This window comes from Dermacentor andersoni, chromosome 10 (genome assembly GCF_023375885.2).
Source record: "Dermacentor andersoni chromosome 10, qqDerAnde1_hic_scaffold, whole genome shotgun sequence".
In the NCBI taxonomy this organism is placed as follows: domain Eukaryota; kingdom Metazoa; phylum Arthropoda; class Arachnida; order Ixodida; family Ixodidae; genus Dermacentor; species Dermacentor andersoni.
This window is the reverse complement of record NC_092823.1, coordinates 134,824,328-134,843,994: the sequence shown is the minus strand read 5'-3', so window position 1 is coordinate 134,843,994 and position 19,667 is coordinate 134,824,328. Positions and strand designations below refer to the sequence as shown.

The 19,667-nt window shown below is 48.0% G+C and overlaps 1 long non-coding RNA gene and 1 pseudogene across 3 annotated transcripts in view; one reads left to right on the top strand and one right to left on the bottom strand.

Moving 5' to 3' along the window:
• Positions 1-19,667, top strand: part of LOC129388128 (uncharacterized) — a 156,188-nt gene that overhangs the window by 6,421 nt on the left and 130,100 nt on the right. The window lies entirely within an intron of this gene.
• Positions 14,098-14,273, bottom strand: LOC126546410 (U2 spliceosomal RNA; annotated as a pseudogene).

The following is a 19,667-nucleotide window of genomic DNA, read 5'->3' as shown; positions in this document are numbered from 1 at the left end:
CAGACACACAAGAGGCGCTTCGCGTCGCTGCAGACCGGACGGAGGTCTGAGTTCAAGTGACGGGTTTAGTCTGTGCAGTCTTGTGCGCCTTGTATGTGCGGTATTCCACTCTGCTAAGGAGATCTTGCGAGCTAGATTGCGAAGTTGTCTCGCGGCGTCGGTCCTTGAGAGAGGAATGGGGACGCAGCGGTCTTCTAGGCAAGGACAGCTTCATAGGGTTAGTGGCCTCGAAGGAGCGGCTTTTATTATTCCCCTTTATTCGTGCGAACATGTGTTCGTCTATGAGGGACTGTTATATACAAAAGTTCTCGCGTTCGTTATCGATGTTGTTCATATTGTCTTTCTTTTTTATTCTCTTTCTGACTATTTTGTGTGTTATCGTTCTTGCGTACTAAAGTGTCCTTCTTTTGTTTATTTTTGCCTACAAGGAAATTGGAGTAGCCAGGGGCGTACTGCATCTCCCCTTGGACCTTGTATATACCTCCTCTCACTCTGAAAGAGACGCACCAGAAAGCATCGGCGCTAGTGTGACCGGGGAGCACTGTGGTAGCATGCGGCTTCCATGCGCAACTTGACTTCGCTTGGACACAGTGTTTTTTTTTTCCAAACCACTCGCACCGAACTCATCGCACGTACGCTGCATCGCAGTTTATACGCACCCGCACGAGGTCGCCAGTTCAATTAATAGCCGCACATCGATGGGGTGGAAAACGAATAAACGCCAGTGCAGTTAGATATAAGTGCACGACAAAGAGCCCCAAGGGGTCAAAATTAATTCGGAGGCCTCCACTGCGGCGTTTCTCATTCTATAATGTATATTCCCCCTCCTGCGCACTTTGCAGAGTGGAATTTCATAAATCAATGAATCACGCCATCAGCATACGCACTTTAGAAGAAACTGCATTGCGCGACAGATCCTGATAATCTTTACTAGTTCACCGTGTGTGCTCCGGTATTTCATTTTTATCTTTTAAAATTTTCTGTTCGGCTAGCTCTATTCCCTTTCTTTTTAGTGCAGGGCAAGAATAAAGCACACCCTGGAAATTTCAAAACGAGAACGCGTCAAGTGTCCAGCGCACGGCGTGTCAGTGCCCTAAATCGCTGAGAAGCGGTGAGATCGGCGACAGTATGTGCGCAAGGGCACAAAGGACCCACCGAGGCTTATAGCATCATCCTGCTGTGCACCAGGAAAACATACGCCCTGACCTGGTTTTCTGCGCATTCCTGCTTGCGCACATTCGCTGTGAGAATATACGTGTAGATTAAGGTGTTTCGTTTGCGATGCGCTTTGTATTTTTCTTCGTGTTACTTGACACTGCGCATGCGGCATGAAATAGAAAAAAAGTAAGGAAATTTGTGATGACGCGTGAGGGATTTTCATAAAAAAATTGTGATGATTGCACATACCTGTAGCTGCGTGGCCTGGCAACCTATGGCGGTGCGCGATGGGGTCTCGCGGGAAACAAATGCAAGGCGTGTGCACTTCCGAAGCGAATGGCGCATTGCCGACGGCATTCTAATTGGAGGTTGTTACGCTTGTGCATACTATCGCCGATCTCGCTGCTATGAGGCGCTAGCATGGCGTGTGGTCGACGCTCGCGTGTTCTGGTTAGAACACTGCAACAATTCAACACTGAACAAATTGCAAGCGTATACGTTTCTTCTGGCTGAACCATGTACTCCTCCTCTCCCTCTCTCTATCTTGTGTGAATACAGGAAAGTCGAGGTGTTTCGCCAATTCCACAAAAATTCCGACACACGGACTATCTTAATCATGTGCGTTACTTGCGCGACAAATGGTGATAACCTGGTAACTAATCAGATAGATTCACCAATTTGTTTGTTAATTATTTACTTTAGCGCGCACGCTCCGATTGGCGAAATTAAAGCCGAGCAGCAGTGAAGTCATGTCAGTTAAGCATGAATGCTAAGACTAGAGCCACTTTCGGGACATCAGCCCTCGAATTCTGCTAAAAGTACATTGGCGTCGCAGCTCAGATAATGGTGAACGTCTGGACGCATGGTTTAAGGAAAATGTTAGCGCCAATGTCCATGGGGTTTCGTTGCATACCGAATATATTGAAAGATGTGCTATTGTTACGATTCCTCGCAAGCGAACGGGTCTTCGCTGTTGCTTGTCTATAATAACGCAATGGCAGAGTGTGCTCCGAAGTAAATATTTAAAGGCTAATTAATGGACATTTCAATTAGCTACCCTGAATTCGAATTTCTCCTGCAGGTAATTGCTGGCTCCTTCATAAGTGCACTTGAAAAGGTCAATTTCTTAAAGATATGTGTTCGTGCTAAACAACGAAGAAGAAAGGAAAGGAAATGGATAGTCTAGCGAAATATTACATATATACTTGCGATAATTTATTCTCTCACTTTGCCAGGTGTAGTTGGTAAAATGACAGAATTTTTATTGGTCACCGAGCTACTGAGTTGTTCTAGTCACCCAAAAAAGATTTAAATTGGGTGCAAATACTGCAATATGTACTACATGCAATTATTTCATTAGAAATGTATTTAGCGGTTAGCTAACGAAAGGCGGTCGCGGCGATTGCATTTCGATAAAGGCGGAATTAGAAAATAAAGAATATGGATCGCAAGAGCTGTGGGGATCGCTTTAAGCGAACCTTTCATTGGTGTTCTTGTGAAGAACGCTTTTCTTGTTTTACGACCATTTACAAGGATAGAGCACAAGAACAAGTTGGACACGTTTTCACCGCTCAAAAATAAACTTGTGACGCTCGAACATGCGTAACCCACGCATGACTACGATAGAACGACGATGGTATGACGGCGAGGGCACGTCGGCAATGGGATGACGTCATTGGCGTGACGGAAATGGAACGACCACGACGCGGCGACGACCGTACGAAGACTACGCAACGGTGGCACGGCGACCCCTTGACAACCACTGCATTGCGACCACATGCTGACAACGGTACGACGACTGCACGATAGCGATGCATGGCAACTGCTCGATGGCGTGACGACGACGGTGTGCTTGTGTTGTAGCTCGCGTACGTGTATACGTGCAGTCAACCACAAAAGTTTACGGACCGCGGGATCTTGGAAAACGTTCAGTTTACGAGCAGCCTGTAAAAGTATAGTCGGCAAAACCAAACGTCACAATGTTGTTCACCTATACTTGTAGTAGCTGTAAATGCGCACATTAGGCTGCGTTCTGAGGCTGCGCAGATATTCAGTTTTTTCTCAGACCTCGTGTTCCGCAAAATTTTGTGGTTGACTGTACATCACCTGCCGACCCGAGGCGCCTCGGTTGCCCACGCCAAACCCGTGGGCAAAGAAAGCTTCGCTTGTGAAGAGTTTGAGTAGTTAGTGTTTGGTGCACTTCAAAGAACCCTAGGGGTCAAAGTTATTCCGGAGCTTTCCCCTACGGCATCCTAAGTAAACGACCGTACAGTTTCGGGATATTAAACTCCAGAATTTAGGCAATGCAAGCATTTAGGTGCTCCTGGTATCCTTGCATCGAGAAATGTGTTGTTCGACTGAGGCAAGACCATTGCTGTTGGGTTTAAACTCTTCCCCCGCTTCTTCAGAAATAATCCTGCATGTAGAGAATGTAGGTCAGCTCTCAGTTCATCTACCAAAGTGTGTCCCTTCAGTTGCGACCCAAAGGAAAGAAAGTTATGCTGTAGTTCGAAACAGTCACGGAACGAGATTTCAGCAGACGAGCATCTTCTATTGTTGCCTTGCCTTTCGGATCAAATGGTTAGTTGCGCAAAAAAGGCGGCAAAGAGATGCGTCACGTTCTTGTTAGCAGTTCGGGCACCGTCTGTTCTCTGTGACGCGCGTTCCAGTGATTCCTAAATAATGGCCAATCGATGCCGAAGCAGGAGTTTCATTTTGCAAGTGGGAGGAGTTGTCATGGGGCGGTGAGGTATTTGTGCACAGCATCTCCAGCACGCGAGACGCGCCACCAGCGGGTCTTCTCGAAATAGTCGTGCTCATAAAACAAAGATTCGCCCCAACAGAAAAAGAAAAGAAGGCCACCTTTTGTTCTTCGTGGCACAGTTACGCGACAAGAATTTCTACATTATGCGCAAAACCCGCGAACGCGACGAGCTGAAAAGAACGTTATAGGTGTTGTACGTATTTATTAAAATGCTGCTACTTGTCGCGTCACCGGTAATCGTGCTTGTGAGTTGTAGCAATGGGTGGCTAAGCCTGAATGTCGAAGCCGGCAAATGCTACTCCCGAGCATTTCTAACAATGTCGCTGTGGCATTTCAGCGCACGTCTGCAAAACGAACGCCTCTTACGAATGCAAGAAGATGTGAAGCCTTTTTTGCGCGCTGTAACGAATCATTTTGAAAACACAACATGTAGTATGGACGCATGCGGAAAGTCTTTCTCGTGTAGATTGTCAAGAAGAGCGTATCTTTTATTATTTTTTATTATTTTAACGTCTTGGTGACCAATTCGATAGCTTCAAGGAGTTCGTGTTTGCTTTTACGGTGGTGCCATTGACGTGATTTTGTACATTGTGCAATTCTTTCGTTTCTTCTTTTCCTGTCAGTTGTCGCACCCCTTTTTCTCTTCCCCGGTACAGAGTAGCGAACCGTACATATCCTCTGTTCAACCTCCATGTCCTTTCCATGCGTTTCTCGCCTTCTCTCTTGTGCAAATCGAAGGCTTCAAAAGGCGTTGAGCGTTGCCATTGCGCATCCGCCTCAACGAGCACTTGTCCTGGGGCCGTATTCTGAAACGATCCACTTCGGCGAAACTCGCTAAATAACGTACGTTATCATAGCGCGTGTAAACAGCAGAAACCCAATGACGTTCCGAGCATGCGCAGTGAGGGCGACGCTATTTCTTTACGTACGTGATGCTTTTACGTTCGGTTGCAAACGCTAAACTAAAACTGTCTAGTACTATCGCCGAGGCCGCACCTTCGCCATCTTCGCGCATTGGTTGGCTGTTTTAGCAAGATCGGATGACCTGCATCATTCGATTTTGCCCAACTAGCCAATCAGCGCGCTCCTGACGGCAAAACTATCGCCGAGGCGGTAGTATTGCCGAAGTGGGTCGTTTCAAGTACGGCCCCTGAGCACACTTGTGCGCGATTGGGCTGCGCGGCAACGTTCGTTGGCGCCGTGTTCACTGGGTCGAGGCAATTTCCTTCTCAGTTAGCAGTGCCTTAATCGCAGGCCATCGCGAGTCACGCTACCCTCGGTGCAGCCGAACACATCAACTACAAATCATACGAGGAGATAAGACACGCGTCAAGTGAATGACAGCTTTCAAACACCGAATCTCGCTAGAAGCCAACATTTCGACAAGGAGTCTCGTCTTCGTCAGAGCAGCAACTGCTGTCCTTGTCGGCGTTCCTGTGCGCGTAGCTCAGCCTCTGTCACTGTCAGTGGGGGAGGGAAGGAGGACCGTTAGCTTGTAAGTAGGGTGGAGGGGAGTCCAAGTTCTCAAAATAAAAAGGAGGGGGAGAGAAACAAACGGGAAAGTGGGTGGTGGCGTTTAGTTGTGATAGAGATGGAACAAGTAGGAGTACTGCCGCTGGTTATTCCATGAACTAGGGGCGATAAAAAATTGCTAGTTTCACTCGAAGGCGAAGCACTTAAAGCCCTTTGTTCTACGCGCCACCGGCAGCCTTATTCGGCGGAAAACAGCATGGAGGGGCTTTAGAAGCACTGAAAGCGACTGCAATGTTTAGCGTTGTGCTCTAACTCCTCACGCAGTGTTCTCACAGGACACGGAGGTGACAATGGCGCGACGCAGCACGCGAGCCAACGACATCGACTGGCAGATACCGGGCGTGTCAGAACGCTGGCGCGTCGAGGAACGCCTGTAGCAGTGGTTCGCATCTCGATGGGTGCACGCGGTGAGAGTGACGGAAAGCCGCCGGCGCTTGTCAACACCCAAGGGAAGGACTAGATGTGCCATTTAGCGTGACATTTTCTACCCATTGCGCTCGTACCAGTGTAGGCACCACGGTGTGGTAAGCACTCTGTTACTCAGTCCAAACGCTAATGTGTGGGCGCACTACGCTTCCGCTGGCAGCGGAACGCTGCCTCCGCCATAGAGTTTCCTACGAAAATTACTAGAGGGAACTCTGGCGCTAGTGTCTACGGGAGCTACAATGGGAGCGATTGTCCCAGCATGGGAATTATGGGAAGTACATGGATTTGCCTAAATTTCGTCCTTTTGGCTTCAAACGGCTTTGCGACTTTGTAAACTCGTCATTTTCAACAGTGTATTGCGTAATAACTAATTAAATAAACATCATTAAAATTCCCCGACGGCAGGATTCGAACACAGCGACTCTAGCACAGAAGCCTGATATTGAAACCATTAAGCCACGTACGCATGTATCGACAGGCGAATGAAACGCCCTTATGAATTTATCGCAGGCATGCCAGTGCCTTGAGACGCTTGGCGCGTTTCGATTTGGCCACATGGACAAGCTCAATCGTTGCAATTAATAGCAATTGTACGCGTTCCCGGCGTCTTCTGCACTTCGAAGAATATAGATTGCGCTGAAATATACGACAATAAGATTTATATAGCGTAATATACAAAGCCACAAGAACGTCTGAATCCACAAGCACGAAGATCAGGCAAATCCATGTACTTCCCATCATTCCCATGGTAGGACAACGACTGCAGCGCCAGAGTTCCCTCTAGTAATTTTGTAGGAAACTCTATGGCCTCGGCTCCGCCAGAGCCGGTTGAGCAAAGCATACTATAATGGTGCGTCCACCCGGCTTCTTCGTTTATGCAGCCAAACTCACTCCGCGTTTCTGAAGACCTCACCCGCCCTTGCGTGGTCCACAAATGAAGACTAGTACCATGACTGCACGATAACGCCAACGTAAAATTGGCGTTTAAACGGAAAATACCTTATTTCTAGGGTGAACCTATAGCAGTACCCCTACCTGTTCCATCTCTAACCGCCAAACACCATCGCCCCCGTTTTTTTTTTCTTCTTTCGTCTCCGAACCCCCCCCCCCCCCCCCCCCCCCCGCCCCCTTCTCGTTTTTTGAGCACTCCGAATCCTCTCAGGTGCCAAGGAAAGCAGTTGCATGACTTGACTAAGACAACTTGCCTTGTCAAAATGCAGGCTACAGCCGACGTTCCGTGTTCGACAACTGTTATTGACTTCAAGTCTCCATCTTCCTGTGAACTTTTGTCTTGTTTGGACATCGTCGCTTCCCATCCTGGCGACTGCCTACTCTCATAAATGTTTGTGTGTCTGCATTTATCACACTGGGTGTGCCTTCGGCGTAGGAGCACGCGAACACGAAATGAAAGTATAGAACGAGTCATAGCGACACCTGTAAAACCATTGCAATAATGTGGCTGCTCACCACACTTTGAGGAAACGATATTCCTTAGAAGCTCAATAATGACGAACACAGCACGAGAGATAGTCGAGGCTATTCTTAATAGTCAAGCAGGTGACGTCTCTGTGTGTTCTCTATTTCCAAATATCCGTGAGAAATGCATTTTCACGATGGTTATGTGCAGGTGAATTATCAGGCCTTCGTGATTGCATTTGAGCAGTTAACACTTCAATATTAAAATTTGGAAGTCAGTGCTTCTAATGTATTCTCTAAGTCAGTTTTTTGTGCTGGCACATCTGCCAACGCATGCCCAGAGAAATTGGTCTCGAATCATCTACCTTAGGTGTAGAAGTCGGCGCGTGCCCTGCGTCTTTGTCTGTCTACGTCGTAGGTGTGCTGTTTTAACCAAGCACTGAGCTCACCATTCCCAACCCACCGCGGTAGCCCCGTGGCAACGTGGCGTCCTGCTGGTGAGCCCGAGATCGCGGTTTCTCTCCCGGCGGCCGCATGACGATGGGGACAAAATGCAAAAATACTCGCATACTCAAATTTAGGTGTACATCAAGAACCACAGTTATCCAAATTAATCGCGAGTCCCCCGCTACGGCATGCCTCACAATCATGTCGTGGTTTTGGTACGTAATACCTTAGTTTTTCTTATCATATGAAGCCAACAAACACTGACACCAAGGACAACATAGGGGAAATTACTTGTGCTTAATAAATGAAACAAAGAAGCGATAATTAAATGGAAATTAAAGTGGATGAAGAAACAACTTGCCGCAGGTGGGAACTGAACCCAGGTTGTGGGTTCAGTTCCCACCTGCGGCAAGTTGTTTTTTCATCCACTTTAATGTCCATTAATTTATCGCTTCTTTGTTTCATTTATTAAGCACAAGTAATTTCCCCTATGTTGTCCTCGTTGTCAGTGTTTGTTGGCCTCTTATATTATGACTAATAAAAACCGGGCCCCTCGGTTAACCCCCTTTCTTCTCCTTAGTTTTTCATAGTCATTCCCACGTTCTGTGTAGATAAGCTACAGAAGTTCGGAATCTTACAGTGAGCCATCGCTGATGCATACAAAATTTTCGTGCTTTTATGGCCTAGTGTGCAGTACGTACGCCCCACAGTTAAATGAAACGCCTGAGTAATATTCAACACCATATTCAACACTTACCACTATGATAAGGCCAGTTAGCGCATAGCTTAAGAAGAATGTGTGGCACAAGGTGAAAATCAACGGAGGAGATATGAGGAGGAAGAGACAAAAGAGCGCTCTCTCTGTCTTCTCCTCCTCCTCATATACCTTCCTTTGATTTTAACCTTGCGCCACTCATCCCACCTAATCCAAAACAGCATAACTTGAACGTATGGTAAACGCTAGGTAAACCTATATTGTTATAGGATTATTGCCGAGGCTCTCGTGTCAGAACATAACTGCAATAAATCCCGAAATATTAATTTGGTGTTTCCTTTAGCAGTTCCAAGACCATGCTGTAAGTTATAATTGTTCCGACATGTCTTGGAGGTTTTGACGCGTACTATTTACGAGTTAAGAATTATGTAACTTTTTTATAATATAATTAAGTAAGCTTGTTGATGGGCTCCTTGATTGATATGTAGCGCAGACAGTGCAAAATGAAACATTCACATCAAAATGAAACACAAAGAGCAGCTTTACACATTGGCGACATCTACCCCTTGTGGTAGCTATATTACCGAAAAGGTTAGTGCGCTGCCCCTTGTGGTAGTAAGATAGGCACCCCGTGTGGTAGTAGGTTAGCTACCACAAGGGCTAGAGCTCATCCTTGTGCTTCTCCGTGACTGAGCTTGTGATATCACGTTTTATTGCAGTAGTGGTACTATGGACATCCCAGGTGCATTTCTGCCGTCGGCGTCGCCGCGGGTTTGCGTATAAATTCCAATGGCGATAAAATCGGCGCTGCGCGCCCTACGCTGTACGTGCGAGTGAAAACGTGCGAGGGTAAGTCGGCGATCGCAACTCAATCTCTCGCACGCAACGAACGAAAGCGGGGAGGAAGCGCGCAGGCTTTCGTCGTGCATAAGGCTTCGGGGGGAGATTAGGGATGGGGGGCACATTCTACTCCGGACAGATACAGTGGCCCGGCCGAGCCACTGTATCTTGAAAGCCATCTGCGACGGGTACAGAGTCCCCGCTGCGCTGTGTTTTCGTGACTTAGTTTGCGTTGATGCGAGCGACTGCGCGGACGTCAATTCTCTCGCTGCTGCTGCCGCGTTTCCTCACCGCATCGTTTCGACAGCGACTTTCCGCAGTCATCGAATGAGATGTGCTCATGTTTGCTTGTGCGCGCGTGACACCATGTTTGCTAATTTAGTTAGTACGCCTATGTTTGCGACTTTAAACAACCGATAAAACTACTATCCTTACTTCGTATAGCTGGTTGTCCACTAATTTGCTGTCGCAGTCGATGCTTCACCTTTCTGGCAAAACTAATACTTTTCCTTTTATGCCGACATTCGACACCAATGGTATTCGAAATGTAATGAGACGGAAACTTCGGAAGAGCAGAACGTAGTAGAGAATACAAACTCCTTGTGCCTTAACATACGTCAAATACGCCTACGTGATAGCAAGCAGAAAGCCTACACCACCCTATCACTTTACAAGACCTCGGAGTTGATGTAACGTTCCTCCAGCGCACGCTTTGCGTGAGTAATATAGAGAGCGTGTGTGTGGTGACGGAGAGACAAGTGAGGGAAGGGAAGCAAGAGCAGGGTGGTCAACCAGACGCGTATATCATTTGTTACCCTACGTGGTAGAGATAAGGTTAAGGATTTACAAGAAATAGAACTCTGAAACCAACGTGTGCATTACTGCCGGTCCTGAAGTCGACATACCTCAGTGACCAGCTGTAGCCTCAACGGGCACCTTCGAATGAACTCAGCTAGTATAGTGCCAGTGTCAGAGATGTAGAGTATAGTGTCAGTCAAAGAGATGTTTGGATGCGGAGAAAATTAGAATTTGTCTGTTTGAGAAGCGGCGCAAAATCAGTTACGTGGTAGAACTTCACAGCCACCTCGCAGCAGGTTAGGGAAGCTTTATATTTTACTGCCATTTCGTATACTTCTTCAACACAAAAACTAGTTTGAGGCTTGTTTGCTTACACAGGCGAAAAAAAAAAAACACACACACACAAAACACGCTAGCTTTGGCTGAATGGGCTTCTTTTTCTACGCGCTTTGCTCCGGACACGCCAACAGAAGGTCACGTAGTGCTGTCAACTGATCGTGAACACAATTTTTCTGTGTGCACAAATAGCTGAGTTTCCATCCAAAAGCCACGCTACCTCGTTTATTTCTGGGTATCGCTTACAGGTTCTTGTGACATCACCGTGTTGTTTTTCTTCCGTGAAAACAATCATTCTGGCAAATAGGTTCTTTGTGAGGTTACGAAAGCGCTGACGAAACTGTTGACACGTACGTAGGTGTATCATCCAGCGTGTTGCCATTATCACTAGCCAACAACACATCAGTGCCTGTTAACGTAACTGAAACACGAAGCCTTGACTGCCTTATTTATGAGAGAGATTTTCTCTTCTTTGAGCTACGTGTTTGTGAGCCTCTCGGCTTTCACAACTACCAATGAAGAGAGATAGAGCAAACGATAAATGAAAGGTAGGGAGGTTAACCAGGACTGATCCCGGTTGGCTACCCTACACTGAGGAAAGGGGACTAAAAGATTAAAAGAAGAAAAAGAAGAAGAGAAAGTCCACTGGGGATATCATTCGGTCACTCAGCCCGGATCACAGACGCTGACTCAATCCGGTAGCTTTTAAATATTGTTACGTAAGAAGACGCAGATGAAAAGCTATATACAAGTATATTTACAACGTAATACGCCGCACTTAGCCAAGAGGCAACAGCTCGCGCTAGCCTCCAATCGTCGTCGTCGTCTTCTTACTGCTCGCCTCTTCGTCATTGGTAATACTATTCCGTAGCAATATCACAGCAGCGCTTTTGTGGCCTTTTGTAGCTGCGATATTCCAGGCCATGGTCCCAAGATCTTGTTCAAGGTGAACGGTTTTCTGCCAATTAAGCTTTTTTACTTCTCTATGGGGCTGACACACATGTCCGAGAAATCGTTTATTGCGACGATATATATATATATATAACGAGAAGAAAGGGGGTTAACCGAGGGGCCCGATTTTTATTAGTCATATCATAAGAAGCCAACAAACACTGACACCAAGGACAACATAGGGGAAATTACGTGTGCTTAATAAATGAAATAAAGAAACGATAAATTAATGGAAATTAAAGTGGATGAAAAAACAACTTGCCGCATTTTCTTTATTTCATTTATTAAGCACAAGTAATTTCCCCTATGTTGTCGTTGGTGTCAGTGTTTGTTGGCTTCTTATGATATGACTATATATATATATATATATATATTTTAGAAGAGTTAAGTGCTGGGCTCGTTGGTGATCTTGCATAGTGAAAAGATTTTGCGCCAAAAAACAACACACACAAGAAAGACGACGACACCACGGGCGCTTGGTGTCGTCGTCTTTCTTGTGTGTGTTGTTTTTTGGCGCAAAATCTTCTCAATATATATATATATATATATATATATATATATATAGAGAGAGAGAGAGAGAGAGAGTATGTATCAATTTACGTTTCCCCGAAATGCGTACCGTGTGAAATGGACAGCACGCTCTTGGAGGCCCAATTGAGACATCAGCTACGCTGTTCAAACAATTCAGACTTCGATTCTCGCATTGCATAATAAATGATTCGTGTATAAGATAGCAAAAACTGACGACGCGGGGCATGTTCCAATGGTAGGGTTGAAGATGACAAATAACATCTTCTTTACATTGTAAAAAAAAAAAGAGCCATACTCACTCTAGGAGGAAACAACAACACCGTAGGAGGCTTTCGGCAAAAGTACATGGACTTGAATGAGCGAGCATTATCATTTGGAAATACCTTGAATCAATAGGCATCCGACAATTTAGATACAGTGCTGCAAGTAATATAGTACATTTTTTTGAGGAATGAGGGGCGCGATCGGAGGTCGTTATGCGGCGCGTTCGTTCGGCTACCGGTGCGCGCGATTCGCCTAGGCCGCGCCCACTTGGCCGTTTTTAGAGACGTCAATGTGACGACACGCTCTTTTCAATCATCTTGTAGCCAAGCACGTCGTCTGCTAGGAATCGAACTCGACGGGAGTTGTGAAGTTGGAGCGATCATACCCTCGTTACGAGACGCTTCGCATGGCGCGTCTGGTGGATTGGATTAGATCTAAACGGCGGTTGTGGCTGCGGAAGGGCACGTTCGGATTCAATACATAGTCTAATTCGGGAAAATGGCGTTTGCGATGGGAACTTCGGTTGTTGCGTTGGCGTTGCTCGAAGAGGAAGGAGAGCTGTTGGTGGCGTTGATTGTACGGCGAACTAGCGCCCATCATCGGGTGCCGGCGAGCCAGTGGAATGTTGTTTTGGCCTCTTGAAATGTGCGCCACTGTTCCCGTCGTTTTTTTTTTCTCGCTGTACGTGCCACCACCTAGGGAGCACGCAGACAAACTAATAGTTATAAATTGTAATAGTCATACAAATTACTATTTGAGAACGTGTTTAAGCTTGAGAAGAAAAAAATACATTTTTATACAAGGATGTCATTCATTGGAAGACGAGAAATATTTCATCTTGTAGTATATTGTCTGCAAACAAACGACAAACTACGGAAGTAAACTTCCGGGGCGTACACCGTTCGCCGATTGGCTGGTCTCTCCCGCCCACTCTCACAAATGTTGCATACTGCCCGTTTTGTGACGCTGCAGCCAACGAACACAACGCGTATCGAACAAATATCTGCGATCGCTTCCACAGGTGTATCGAAATGTCACTAAATTAAATTATGGCGCCTTTCATCTCGTTCTCGTTGCTCTCGTGTAGCTGCACATGTGCTTGCCCGCGTGTTTATTTGTGTCTTCGTGTTTCCGTGGATTTTATGCCCGTGGTGGCGAGTGCCGTGCTTAGCATCGTTGCACTCAAAAGGGACCCCACTTACCACTGCCCAAGAATATTTGTAATTCATGATCGTTTTACCCTTAGTGTTACACTGGCGGAGCTAATGTACGAACATAAGGAACAAAACGCGGACGTAAATGGCGCAAGCTACCAACTTGTTTATTACTGTTAAAGAACACGCTTATATACAAGGTAATATGGAGAGGAGGGGTGGGAGGGGGGCACTGCATCATTTCATATCTTCACCTTGTCATATCTTTTTAAATCTCCCCCCCTCCCCGCACGCCTCACATCACCTTGTACATAAGCATGTTCTTTAACAGCATTAAACAAGTTGGTAGTTTGCGCCACGTACGGCCACGTTTTGTTCTTGATGTTCGTCCATTAGTTCCGTCAGTGTAACACTCAGCCCAATACAGTCATGAATGTCCACCAACCAGCCCCATTCATTGCGTTACTAAATATTTGTAATGTGCATACTCCGAGGGACGTTTGCCTTGTACGTGAACTTTAGAAATGCCACACTTTTTAATCTTTTTCGTTGTCTAGTGTGATCGCCGCTTTTAGCGCAGTTATGTCAGAGGAGTAGCCAGCGTCAAAATTAAGTTATCTGCACTGTGCGTAGGTTCGCTAGGAAACTGATGCCTCTGCGCAATAACCGTTAATAATAGTATTTTTACAGCGAAGCTGTAGATCGCTCGGTTCTCGAAAAAATTACGTGTGTCTGTAGAGCTGTGTAGATCGGGAATTTCTCCTCATACGTGGGCCGATCCCGAAGACAGTGTAATACCGGGCCGACCGCAACGGAGGTGAAGCAGGCTTTAAGCACTCCGCCAACTTGCAAAAATAAGTTTATTACCTTAGGTACAAATACAACCCGTTTTAGATATTAAGCTGATGAGAACAGATACAATTTGACCTGCGTCGGCTATGTCTACGTTCGCACTTTTCTAATGATGCCGTTGGTTGGATCTCATCCATCGAAGACAAGTCGATCGTTATAGTGGGAGACTTTAACGGCGACCTAGCGCGCCTCGACTGCAAGTGGATTGTGTCCTTCGTGTTGGAACGGTTTGGAATCGAGTGCTGCACGGATGTCAGTGTGCCGAACACGCGTCACCGCTCTTGCATAGATTCAACCTTTGGCAGGAAAGTGTCTAGCATAGCAGCACCACCGATCGCGGTCTACTACAGTGACCACAAAGCTGCGGTCACTGTGGTAACGAATGAGACAAATTAAAGATGATAACAAACACGAAGTTACGTGTATGTGTCTTTATTCAATCAATATAACAATAGCCATATAAATCAATATAGTTGTCAATATTTTTGCGCGAACAAAGGAATAAGAACTGGAGACTATTTACAAGGTTTATTTAAGAAGGACAACTGCAGCGCTGGCCAGTTCAGCCGACAGCTCGAGAGCCAGAGAGCGTTCGTCGTCTTCGTCGGGGCGCCCGCGTGTACCGTCCACAATGCACATGCAATATGCATGTATCATTATCCCTGGCCGTAGAAGCACCGTCCAGGGGCGTCTAAATATCGGGGATAACAGGAGAGTAATACGGTTTGAGACGTGCGACATGCACAATGTCAGTGGAATCTGGGGCAGATGAGGCACTGGTACAGCCTGGGGCGATTTCATACTTAACTAGAGTCACGGCACGCAGCACTCGATATGGGCCTGTGTACCAAGACAGGAGTTTATCTGACAGGCCAACGGGACAAGTCGGGGACCACAGGAGTCCAGAGATCCAAGCGAAAAGTGGACGTCTCTGTGTTGGCGATCGTACAAACGCCGTCGCTTCTCCTGCGAGGTCAGGAGGCGAGCGCGGGCAATTTCGCTTGCTTGGGCTGCCCTGGTGATGGCGTCAAGTGCATACTCGCTGCTCTCTGCTGCGGCAGGTGGAAGGGATGCGTCCAGTGGCAATGTGGGTTCTTGGCCGAACAACAGAAAGACCGGGGAATAACCGGCAGTGTCGTGACGCGAGGAATTATATGCAAAAGTGACATAGGGTAGGGCAAGGTCCCAATCACTATGGTCTACGAGACGTACTTTGCAAGCATGTCTGTTAGGGTGCAATTCAGACGCTCCGTGAGACTATTAGTCTGTGGATGGTAAGACGTAGTCAGCTTGTGCTTGGTTGAGCAGGACTGCAGGATGTCGGCGATGACTTTAGAAAGAAGTGTCCGACCACGGTCAGTGAGCAGTTTCTGTGGAGCGCCATGCTGCAGAATCACGTCACGTAAAAAAAAAAAGAATCGGCGACATCTGTGGCGCAGCTCGTTGGAAGAGCTCTGGTGATGGCGTAGCGCGTGGTGTAATCTGTCGCCACAGCGATCCACGTGTTGCCAGACGTGGATAGAGGGAAAGGGCCATGTAAGTCCAAGCCAACGCGAAAGAACTGCTCCGAAGGAATGTCGAGCGGTTGAAGACACCCGGCAGGGAGCGTCGATGGTGTTTTTCGGCGCTGGCATTTCTCACACGCCGCAACGTATTTCCGGACGGAGCGGACAAGGCCTGGCCAAAAGAAGCGTCGGCGAATCCGGTCGTAGGTTCGGATACAGCAATATAGTCACCCCAATACAGCCTCGCTGGTTATCCTTCTTCAGAGAGTGAAAGGTTATTATTTCTTTTTACCTCTATTGACTTGCGGTGAGCGCACTCCACAAGTGCTTCTTCGATGAATAGAAGCCCAACACCACAGCTGTGAAGCAGCCACGGCGGGTGTTCAAAATTCTGTGTCACCTCTTTGTCGTGCGCTAAAGAGTTTAGCTTGTTATCCACGTTCACAGAGTGGAATGGCTCATCAATTTCTTTTTTGCTACTATGTTCTTGACCGTCACTACCACGTGACATATGGTGGAGGTGCTGGGTAGTGCGTTCATGTACCGAACGCCCTCTCAAAGCCGCCATCCAAGCCCGACACCCGAGGACAACGCCAATGTCACCAAGGCAGCAAGGACTGCTACCGGAATACGGACTTCTACCTATAAAGACCAAGAAGTGCACGGCCACGACAGCAGCTGCAGTGGCAGCGCCAGTGTCGCCAACACCTATCGTGCTGCAGCCGCCCAGGGAGCCACCGACGTTCCGCAGATCAACATTTGAGGACCCGGAAAGCTGGCTGGAGACGTGTGAGAGGGCCCCTACATTAAACAGCTGGAACAGTGACGTACGACCAGCTGCGCCATGTCTTTTTCGGAATTGGAAGACGTACGCCACCAGGTCGTGGTCCGAGAATCGAGAAACCACATCGAAAAGCTAAACAGAACTTTCAAAACTGATTCGAATGCTTGGCACGCGGAAGCGGTAGAGAAGACGCGACATTATGCCCGACGCGCCCTGTAAATAGAAAAAAAACCGCAAGTATGTTATGGCCGAAGCATGGCAATTAACAACGTTGATAATTTAGCGAGTTTATATTGCATTGCCGAATGTAATGTCTCTTTCTTCCCGTTCGACGCAGAGGTAAACAATGCTTCTATGGAATTCAGAAATGTACCAGCATAACAACACGTACACACCCACCATCTACGTAGTGAATGCGACCGGTAGCCTTCGGGAACGGGGACGTAAGTACAGATATTGGCACAGCGCTGTGTCGCTGCTTGCCGCTTATTCTGTACGCGCCGTGTGAAGAGTATATCAAATCGCTACAGGGCCACAACTGAACTATAAAAGCGGTTTCCTTTGTCCTTACTGTTTATTTTTTAAGTTCAAGTCCATCGGTAGCGGGTGCACGAACTCCACGAGGCCAGACCTAACCCAACCTTCGCTAAACGGAATCAACATTTACCCAAACTTTATGGCCAAGGCTTGGAAGGACTAAAGCTTGTGCATTTCATCTTCGAAGGCACGTCGGCGAATTTTGAGGGCTGATAATTACATATACAAGCGAATGCACTGCGGCTACCGCGTTGTTGGTTCGACGGCCGATCCCCTGGGGTTCGTTCGAGCGATCATGGTAGGCACAATGATTTTGTCGGTGCCGTCGACAAGAGAGCCCGTCGCACTACGACAACTCGCACCCGTCGGTTGCGTCATTGTCGGCCTATTATGGTCAAATGATCTCAGGCACTGTGCTGAATAATTGGCCAGTCGTTGGCGTCAACGTCTTGTTGGTCTCGTATCGACCCAGTGTTACCGCGCCTAAAACGGGTACGTGAAATCAGGAACGCGCTGCCGCCACCAGCAAGAGACGACCGACGTTGCAAGAGGACTGCGTCAGGAACGTGATGTTTTACAGCGAAGCTGTATATGGCTAGCCGATTCGTCCGTCCGTCCGTCCGTCCGTCCGTCCGTCCATCCATCCGTCCGTCGCCTGTACGCCCAAAACTCCTCCGGCGCAACCCCATGCGCATGCGCAAAAAAGAAAAGGAGACGCGCGATTGGCTGGGCCAGCAGTGACGTCGTTGCTCACAGACGCAGCCGAGCGCGCGCGCAGCAGTTTCTCTCCAGCTCCGATATGGGTAGGCCACGCGTCTTGCGTAATCCTGAGGAGAAGGTGGTGGTAAACATTTATTGCTTGAGCCTTTTTACAATATTACTTGTGAGGGGGCTCAGGAGCGCGTAGGGTGTCCGGGAGTTTGTGGCCCTCGGCGACCCTCAGAGCCCAGTCCACCAGCCGTATTTGGTCGGCTGGGTTGGAGCTAGACACCGCGGTCTCCCATCCCTCGACGTCGGTGAGTTGCCACTCAGAGGGTGGCTGGAGCTCAGGGCATAAGAACATAATGTGATGGAAGTTAGCTCTAGGTGCGCCGCAGAGCGTACATTCCTGTTTATATAGGCCTGGATGAACCAGGGCGAGAAAGGCTGGAGAAAGAAAAGTTTGTGCCTGAAGCTGGCGCCAGGTACTTTGTTGGAATTTTGTTAAAGATTTATCTGGGGGAGGGTATCTCAACCGCGTTTCGCGGTAGTGGAGGGTGATCTCGTGATATTCGACCAATCGGTCTCTGGCGTTATCCAGGTCATCGGACGGCGTGGCTCGGTTGACGGCTACTCGAGCGATAGAATGGGCCATCTCATTGCCTGGATGGCCTGCGTGCGCGGGCACCCAGATGAGCTTAATTGGTCTGAGGGGGGTCTGATGATTGAGAATTTTCAGGGCTGGTTCATGAACTCGGCCTTTCGAGTAGTTGCGGATTGCAGTTTTGGAATCACTAAGGATAACCTCGGCAGCGGTGGTTGAGATGGCCAGCGCTATGGCAGCCTCCTCCGCCTCTATGGACGTGCGCGCGTGTATTGTGGCAGCTGTGATGTAACCAAGTTGATGGGACACTGCACTTACGGCATAGGCTGGTTTCTGTGGGTAACTAGCGGCGTCGACACACACAGTGAGGTGGTCGTGTTCGTGTTGTTTGTAGAGGGCTTTTGCCCTGGTCTGCCTGCGTTCCTCGTGATGCACGGGGTGCATGTTTTTAGGCAGGGGGAGAATAGTGATGTAGTTTTGTATGTCCGATGGTAAAGGACATGTCTGATGGGCCTTGGAAGTCGGGATTAGTCCTAGTTTGTCCAGGATGTGACGACCTGTGGTGGTAGAGGACAGCCTCTCAATTTGGGCTGTGCGATGGGCTTCCGTGAGCTCATCAAATGTGTTATGTACCCCCATGCGAAGGAGGCGCTCGTTTGGCGTGTGCCTGGGGAGGTTAAGTGCAGTCTTATACGCTTGACGTATAAGGGCATCCACTTTTTCCGTTTCCGTCCGGTTGAGATGTAGGTATGGGAGCGAGTATAGTACTCTGCTTATGACAAAAGCCTGCACTAACTTTCTCAAGTCATGCTCTCTCATCCCATTGTGTCTATTGGCTATCCGCTTAATCAGGCGCATAGTGTGGTGTACTGTGGTGGTGAGTTTGTTCAAGGTCGCCGTATGTCTGCCGTTGTTCTGCATGACCATGCCAAGCACTCGTAGCTGTGTGACCTCTGGAATGGAATACGTCTTCATGTGGATACGGATGCTGGGGTTTGGAGTTGGGTCTGTGCGACTCTTGGGGGGGTGTAGAACAAGAAGTTCCGACTTGGTCGGGGAGCATGCGAGACCTATTGCCATAGCCCGCTCCACCACCACATCGGCCCCTGCTTGTAGGGTCGCCTCCATGTCGCCTATGCTGCCTGTAGTGGTCCACAAGGTAATATCATCTGCATACAGGGAGTGCGAGAGGTTTGGAATATTTGCCAGGTCTCTGGCCATGGGAATGAGAGTAAGGTTGAAGAGGAGTGGCGAGAGCACTGACCCTTGCGGTGTGCCTCTGCTACCCAGTTGGACCTTGTCTGTTGTCAGTTCTCCCACAGTAAGGACCGCAGTCCTGGCCTGTAGGAAAGC